Source organism: Pantherophis guttatus, chromosome 1, assembly GCF_059756535.1.
Source record: "Pantherophis guttatus breed Tessera chromosome 1, ASM5975653v1, whole genome shotgun sequence".
In the NCBI taxonomy this organism is placed as follows: Eukaryota; Metazoa; Chordata; class Lepidosauria; order Squamata; family Colubridae; genus Pantherophis; species Pantherophis guttatus.
The window spans coordinates 8,642,365-8,650,343 of record NC_142063.1 but is presented as its reverse complement, the minus strand read 5'-3'; positions in this window follow the sequence as shown (position 1 = coordinate 8,650,343).

The window sequence follows — 7,979 nt, the reverse complement described above, 5'->3', positions numbered from 1 at the left end:
AGATGGATAGATAAATGATAGACAATAGATGATAGATATTGATAGATAGACGATGGATGGATAGATTGATGATAGATAGATAGTAGAGATAGATACACAAACGATAAAGAGATAGTGGATAGAGATAGACGATATAGATAGAGGGATAGACAGATATAAGACATAGATGGATAGATGATAGATGATATAGATAGATGGATAGATGATAGACGATGGATTGATAGACGGATGGATTGATGATAGGTAGATTAGATAGACAGTGGATAGAGATAGACGATAGATATAGAGGGATAGACATAGATGGATAGATAAATGATAGACGATAGATGATATAGATGGATAGACGATAGACGATGATGGATGGATGGATTGATGATGATAATAGGTAGGTAGATAGATAAGGTAGGTAGGTAGGTAGAGCTGCCCATCTCACATCCCTGACCCTGGGCGTCCCTAAACTGAATACATTTTAAAAAAACAAACAAAGCAATGCAAACGATGCAGCTCATCCCTTTGAAAGCAACCGAGCCCTGATTTAACAGTTGAGGTTTTGCTTCCCTTCCCCGAAACGATGGCTGGTGGGAAGCAGCCCAGGAATCCCAAGGCAAAGTGATGTCAGTGGCTTCCTTCGGTTCTGCCGCAGCATTTCACGGGCACATTTTTTCAGGGTCTGACATTGCAGAGAAGTGATAAAAAAAGTTGGCTGGAGAGCAGGCAAGGTCAACCCACAACGTCAACAACTATCTGTCCTGCTTTGCCCTCCCCATTCTCTGCTTTTTTTTTTTCCGTTCCCACCCCCCCCACTCCCCTCCCCAGCTTCCTGAACAAGGCAAGGAGGGATGAACGGAGGAATAAAATTAAATTTGTCCTAAAGAAAATCCCAACCCCTGGAGGCCTGTAAAGGGACGTTATATTCATCCATTTCTTGTTGTCATTTGCCTTCAAAACGCACCCCTCCCTTCATCACGGACCCTAGGCATAAACAGCTAGTGCTCATAAAACCAGAGAGTTCCTAAAAACTACCTTAACTAGAATTTGGGAGAAGAAAAAATAATGCAAATAGGGTAAACCCAAGAGAACACTTTTGTTTAGGAACTGCTGGAAAGCAAAATCTGCGGGAGCTGGAACAATTAAATAATAAATATAAATAAAAACCCTTACAGAGAAAAATGGAGTGAGAGCGATTTCAAAGCTGATCTAGAATGTTAAAAAAAAAAAGCTGATTTAGAATGTAAAAAAAGCCGATTTAGAGTGTAAAAAAAGCCGATTTAGAATGTAAAAAAAGCCGATTTAGAATGTAAAAAAAAAAAAAGATGATTTAGAGTGTAAAAATTCTAAACGGGCCCTTGGAAAAGCGAAGAGATTCCTACAGAGGAGAATATGATAAGGAAAATATTAGAACGTGCAGAAATGAATAGATTAACACTGGCAATTAAAGAGAAAGGACAAACTGGTTATTAGGAGATATGGGAAACATTTTATCGATGGTTAAGAGGACAAATATAAAAATTAGAAATAAAAGTAGATGAGTAAAATGTAGAAAATAGTTAATAGAGTTAAGCAAATTAAGAGGATGTAAAGTATTAGATATTTAATGTATTGGTATTAAGCTAAGAATAGATTAAATATTATGATTCTAAATTTTAACTGTTACTGCACAAACATTTGTACTCAGACGACACACTGTTTAATAAAAGATGGATTAAAATAAAATTATATATATATATATATATATATGACATCCATGGGTTTATATTTATTTAGAAAATTTTATTGGCTGCCCGTCTCATATCCAAAGACTCTGGGTGGCTTACAGCAAAATATATTAAAGAAAAGAAAGACATTAAAATACAGGTAGTCCTGGATTTACGACCACAACTGAGCCCAAAATGTATGCTGCTAAGCGAAAAATTTGTTAAGGGAGCTCCGTCTCATTTTACGGCTTTCCTTGCCACATTTCTTAAGTGAGTTGCTGCAGTTATTAACAACGCAGTTGTAAAATGAATCTGATTTCTCCATTGTCAGAAGGTTGCAAAAGGGGGAATCACATGACCCCAGGACACTGACACCGTCATAAATGTGAGTCAGTTGCCAGGCATCCAGATGCTGCAACGGTCGTAGGTGTGAAACACGGTACCTCAGTTGCTTTTTTCCAGTGCCACTGTAACTTTGAACTGTCTGAGGACTGCCTGTAGAAAACCCTGTGGGCTCCTGCAGCTTCTCCCAACCAGATGCTTGGAGATGGACTCCCAGGGCTATGCTAAGGATGGGGGAATTGGGTCTCACCCAGTGGTGGGTTGCCCCTGGTTCAGACCGGTTCGCAAGAACCGGTAATAAAACCGGTGCGAAGCCCTGGATATCATCATCGGCGATCTGCGCATGTACAGAAGCAAGGCGCGCGTGCTCTCTTCGCTCACGCGATCCCATTGTGAACCGGTAGAGAACCCACCCCTGGTCTCACCTAAGATGGAAAGTGTAGGAAGTTAGCACCCACCCCTTTCCTAGAAGAATGAAATATTTTGGGAAATATTAAAAAGGCAGAATATTATGTTTCCCTGGATGAGAAATGGAGAAGCATGTTTTAAAGACGAAGCAGCTCCCATCTTCCTTCCCCCACCCTTTGTCAATGGGCCAGAGGCAGAAACTCAATCTTTGTCAAAGGACCATCATCTGCAACACAATAGGACCCATCTAGCAACAGAAACTAACACAATAGGACCCATCTAGCCACAGAAACTCACCACATGGCACCTGGGAAGATTACATCAGCCAGCAAGGCTAGCTAAGACCCCCCACTCCCTGGGAGTCTGACAACCAATCAGGATACTCTTTCTGGGCCCCAGGAAGTTCAAAGCTCAGAGAGGGCATAAAACCCGGGGACTCACTGCGTCTCGCCCCTTTTCTGTTCAGGAACTCAAACCATGTGATCCTGTTCCACCATTAAACCATTTTTCTAAGCAGTCTCCATGTTTCCAGTGTCTTTTTCACCACTTGGAGCTGAACCCAGAAGGACATTCCTTCCAACAAAAGCATCCAACCAATCAGAAATATAATCAATCAGAATAGAGCTGGAAGGGACCTTGGAGGTCTTCTAGTCCAGCGGTCACTAACTGGTGGTCCGTGAACCACTGGTGGTCCCCAAGAAAATTTTGGCGATCCGGAGAAAAATTATTTGCATTTTTTGATATTGCCCTAAATCAGGGGTCCTCAAACTACGGCCCCTTGGGCTGGATACGTGCAATGAACGTTTGTGTTGCTGCAGAGAGTCTCCCCCTTCGGGGTCTTTTTGTGTGGGGCAGAAATTCCGACTCGGGGTCTGCTTTAGCCTCCTGGTATGGGGCTCCTGGTACGAAGGCTGGAGGGAAGAGCCGCTGGTGGTGAAGAGCCGGAGGGCTTCGTTCCAGTGGGAGAGCATCATGGCCTGGAACTGGCTCAGCCCACTGAGCCTCCAGGCGCCGGTACCTGGCCTTCCCGCACTCCCGCAGGTCTTCCCTCTGCTTGGAAAGCCTATGCTCCTAGTCCTCAGTGAGGTGCTTCTGCTGAGCCTCCTTCTCGACCAGATCCAATTTTATTTATTTATTTATTTGTTGAATTTCTATACCGCCCTTCTCCCGAAGGACTCAGGGCGGTGAACAGATTAAGATTTCATATACATATAATAGTTTTTTTTTTAAAATAAACAGTAAATAATAAATTGAGTCAACTTGGTGTATCTGCTAAGACCTTGGCATAGAATTTAGATGTTTATGCCAGCCCTGCTTGTTGAAACAGAAAGGTCTTCAGGGCACGTCGGAAAGTGCGAAGATCTGGGATTATTCGTATTCCAGGGGTTATTTTGTTCCAAAGAGTAGGTGCCCCCACAGAGAAGGCTCTCTCCCTTGGAACTACTAGACGACATTGTTTTAATGATGGGACTATGAGTAGGCCTACTCTGTGAGAGCGTATTGGTTGGTGGGAGGTTATCGGTTGCAGCAGGCGGTCTCGTAAGTACTCAGGTCCTAAGACATGGAGCAGTTTAAAGGTAAGAACCAACACCTTGAAGCGCACTCGGAAGGCCACCGGAAGCCAGTGCAGCTCGCGTAGAAGAGGTGTTACATGTGAGCGCCATGTTGCTCCCATAATTACTCGCACGGCTGCATTCTGGACCAATTGGAGCTTCCGGGTGCACTTCAAGGGGAGCCCCATGTAGAGAGCATTGCAGTAGTCAAGTTCGGAAATGACAAGGGCTTGAGTGACTGTGCGTAATGAGTCCCGGTCTAGAAAAGTTGAGCCGAGACAGCTGTTTTGCCAACTCTTTCTCGTGGTGGCTGCTTAGCTCCTACAACTGCTTCCTGTTGGGGCCCTAAGGAGTCCAGTTGGGCAGGTGAGGAGTGGCTGGGAGGGGAGGGGCGAGTAGAGGCCGGTGAGGTACCCCTCGATGTGAGTGACATTAAGTTGGCCACGCCCACCCAGTCACACGCCCACCGAGCCACGCCCACCCAGCCGGTCATTAGGCAGATCGTATTAGTGGTCCACAGGATTTAAAATGATGAATTTAATGATCCCTGAGGTCTGAAAGGTTGGTGACCCCTGTTCTAGTCCAACTCAAGCAGGAGATCCTATCACTTCAGACAAGTGACTGTCCAGTCTCTTCTTAAAAGCCTCCAGTGATGAAGCAAGCACAACTTCTGGTGGCAAGCAGTTCCACTGGTTAATTGTCCTTACTGTTAGGAAGTTTTTCCTTACTTCTAGGTTCCTTCTCTCCTTGATTAGTTTCCATCTGTTGTTTCTTGTCCTGCCTTCAGGTGCTTTGGAATATACAATTGACTTTCTCCTCTTTGTGGCAGCCCCTCAAATTCTGGAATACTGCTCTCATGCCCCCCCCCCCTCCATCCTTCTTTTCTCTAGACCAGTTAGGACAGGGATCTCCATCCTTAGCAATTTCATAGTGGACTTCATAATAGACAGACTTGTGGACTTCAACTCCCAGAATTCCTCAGCCAGCAAAACTAGCCGAGGAATTCTGGGAGTCGAAGTCCGCAAATCTTAAAAGTTGCTAAGGTTGGAGATCCCTGAGTTAGGATGTCTCGAACATACCTGGTGTCTCCTCTCCATCCTGAGCCACCTTATCAGTTATTATTTTTATTTTTATTATTTCTACCTTATCAGTTACAGGCTGTTCCTTAATATTTCTTCCGAATATCCAGATGAGTTTTACCTTGTTAAAATTTCCGTTCTAAAATTGTACACAGGTAGTCCTCGACGTATGACTGCAACTGGGCCCCAAATTCCTGTCGCTAAAAGAGGCAGGTAAGCGAGCTTTGCTCCACGTTACGACCTTTCATTGCCACAGTTGTTACGTGAATGGCTTCAGCTGGCTCACATTTACGACGGACGCAGTCTCCCGTGGTCCAGAAGTGGGCTTCACATACTGTAGCAACTGGTTTGCCCAGCACCGGAAATGTGAGTGCAATGCGCATATGCAACTGCGCGCATCCACGGATGCATGTGGCGTCACAAAATGCGGCAATTTGCTCGTGCGCGCCGTCCGCACAAACCAGTACGAACCGGCTGAATACCACTTCTGCAATGGTCACATGGTCCCCTTCTGCCCAGAAAAATCAACGGCAGAAGCCAGATTCACTTAACAACCATGTGACTCACTTAACAACGGCAGTGGAATTCCCTTAACTGTGGCAAGACGGGTCATAAAACAAGGCAAAACTCACTTAACGAACGTCTCCCTTACTACCAGAAATTTGGAACTTAATTTTGGTTGTAAATCAAGGACAATCTGTAGACACCATCCCAGAGTGAGTCCTCTGGAAATTCGAACCCCAAACATGACCGCCCCATCAGCAACGCCCCCTAGTTGGGCTGACTGTCAAATGTCCAGGAGGCTCCGCCCATTCTGGTGAGGCTCCACCCACTCTCCTGCCTGACTTGAAATCCTGTTTTTTTTCCCTTTTTTAACCATGCAGGGAAAGGACCATAAAGGGGTGGGGCTTAGTTAATTCAGGTGATTGACAGGGCTTTCCTTGCTGGCCAGCTGAGCATTCTGGATCCTGGAATCCCCAGGGATTTTAAAGGGACCCACTCCCCCTTTCACCCAAGGCCAAAATTTACATCTGAAGTCCATCTGCAAGTTTATTTCAATTGCTCTTGAAATTAGGGTTGTCTGGAGCTTTAAAGATATTCCTCAAATTACGACCACAATTGAGCCCAGCATTTCTGTTCTTTCTTAAGCGAGACATTGGTGAAGTGAGTTTTGGCTCATTTAAAGACCTTTCGTGCCACCGTTGTTAAGGGAGTCGCTGCAGCTGATAAGTTATTACCCCGTTGTTAAGTTGAATCTGACTTCCCCATTGACTTTGCTTGTCAGATGGTCGCAAGAGGGGATCACGTGACTCCGGGACACTGCGACCGTCATAAATGTGAGTCGGTTGCCAAGCATCAATCATCAGGTGACCACGGGGATGCTGCAACTGTCATAAGTGTGAAAAATGATCATAAGTCACATTTTTCAGTGCCGTTGTAACTTTGAATGGTCACTAAGTGAACTGGTCACTAAGCAAACTGTTGTAAGTCGAGGACTACCTGTATTTTCATGCTGGTACCCAATTGGTTGATCAACTTTTCTTTTTTAAAAAATATGTAGTCCTCGACTTACAAACAGTTCATTTAGTGACCGTCCGAAGTTACAATGGCACTGAAAAAAATGACTTATGACCATTTTTCACACTTAACAACCGTTGCATCATCCTCATGTGATCAAAATTCAAAATCCTTGGCAACTGACTTGTATTTATGACTGTTGCAATGTCCTGGGGTCATGCCATCCCCTTTTGCTATCATCTTGACCAGCAAAATCAATGGGGGAAGCCAAATTCACTTAACAACTGTGTGACTCACTTAACAACTGCAGTGATCCACTTAACAACGGTGGTAAGAAAGGATCGTAAAGTGGGGCGAAACTCGCTCAACAAATGTCTCGCTTACAAACGGAAATTCTGGGGCTTGATTATGGTCATAAGTCGAGGACTTCCTGCAGAGGTGGGTTTCAGCAGGTTCTGACCAGTTCTGGAGAACCGGTAGCGGAAATTTTGAGTAGTTTGGAGAACCAGTAGTAAAAATTCTGACTGGCCCCACCCCCATCTATTCTCTGCCTCCCAAGTCCCAGCTGATCTGGAGGAAATGGGGATTTTGCAGTAATCTTCCCCTGGAGTGGGGTGGGAATGGAGATTTTACAGTATCCTTCCCCTGCCACGCCCACCAAGCCACACCCACAGAACCGGTAGTAAACAAAAATTTGAAACCCACCACTGACTTCCTGTAAGTAGCTTACTTAGAGTGTGAAATGCTTTCAGGCTTTCAATAAGATCATCCTATTAAAATTACATTCCATCTGAAAGGAAAAATGGTCCAGAGGAAATTGCAAAGCACTTATTTCCATTTTCTTTAGGAATTAGTTCAAAGGGAGGCTGAATCTAGAACACAAAAGCTAAGAAAAAAAATGGGGTTGGAAGGGACCTCGGAGGTCTTCTAGTCCAACCCCCTGCTCAATTTTTATTCAGAATAACGGAGCTCGAAGGGACCTCGGAGGTCTTCTAGTCCAACCCCCTGCTCAATTTTTATTCAGAATAACGGAGCTCGAAGGGACCTCGGAGGTCTTCTAGTCCAACCCCCTGCTCAATTTTTATTCAGAATAATGGAGCTCGAAGGGACCTCGGAGGTCTTCTAGTCCAACCCCCTGCTCAATTTTTATTCAGAATAACGGAGCTCGAAGGGACCTCGGAGGTCTTCTAGTCCAACCCCCTGCTCAATTTTTATTCAGAATAACGGAGCTCGAAGGGACCTCGGAGGTCTTCTAGCCCAACCCCCTGCTCAATTTTTATTCAGAATAACACAGTTGGAAGGGCCCTTAGAGGTCTTCTAGTCCAACCCCCTGCTCAATTTTTATTCAGAATAACACAGTTGGAAGGGCCCTTAGAGGTCTTCTA